Source organism: Acartia tonsa, chromosome 9 (assembly GCF_053477335.1).
Source record: "Acartia tonsa isolate MP-2025a chromosome 9, ASM5347733v1, whole genome shotgun sequence".
NCBI lineage: Eukaryota > Metazoa > Arthropoda > Copepoda > Calanoida > Acartiidae > Acartia > Acartia tonsa.
The window spans coordinates 32,474,022-32,475,174 of record NC_137268.1 but is presented as its reverse complement, the minus strand read 5'-3'; positions in this window follow the sequence as shown (position 1 = coordinate 32,475,174).

The window sequence follows — 1,153 nt, the reverse complement described above, 5'->3', positions numbered from 1 at the left end:
ACAAAAATTATAAATTAGGATATGAAAAATTAACAACATTTCAATTTGACCCGGGATAAATGTCATGTTTCGAGTATAGAAAGAAAACTACCTGCAAATGAGGGCATTTTTAAAAAGTGTTTGTTTATTTAAATTCGTATGTAATATATATATACAATACTCTACACTTACAACAAACACACCAAATCTTTAGACACACTTAAGTATTTCACCTCAACTTCATCTCACCTGTAAAATCTACAGGTGGGTATTGATAAATAAAGTGTAGTAAAAAAAGAATGATCCCGAGGATAATTAATTCTTGTGATTCTTAACTTTAACCATATGAATTTAAGCCTGTTTTTCATATGGTGACGTTTAGACCTACAAGAAAAATTACCTCATCCAATAGAGGGTCAGTATACAACCTTAACAATAATCTTGAGGTGGAGCTTTTGGTGATCTGCCCATTAAAGCATTCTGCAGTTTTCATTTAACAGGCCACACTTATTTATCCCTCCTTAACAATTTTAAGTTCAGCTGTGTATCCATTATACACATTTTTTATATTAAGGATTAATACCTATTGACCTAATATTTTTATCATTAACATTATATTTTACTTCTCGATGACGATTATTTTTCTTTCTGGAACTTACTGAAGTTTTATTTTTTTTGTATAAATTGGACATATTTTGAGAAGATATTATGTTGAATTAGTATTGACCTAATTTAAATGTACACTTTTTATGTTAAACGGCAAAATTTCTTTCTTTGTATTGCTTACTTCTGCTTTACAATGAACTTACACTTTTTATAAGAGAATATCTTGGATTAGTCCTTATTTAATATTGTTATAATAACTCTTATAATTCATATGTTAACTTTTTATGTATATAGTTAAGACAAATAAAGAATCAAATAATAATAATAATACTATATATTCAATAAAATTTAAATTACCCCCCCAAAAATTTTACCCCGGGGGTAAATTTGGGGGGGGGTAAACTAAATTTACCCCTGCCAACAGATTTCAGGGGGGGTAATTACCCCCCCCCCCCCCCAAGCAAATTTTACCCCCGGGGTAAAAATTTTTGGGGGGGGGAAGAAAAATTTGCGGCGCGCTTCGCGCGCCATTTTACCCCCCCCCCCCCAAAATAAAAAGCTTGGACGC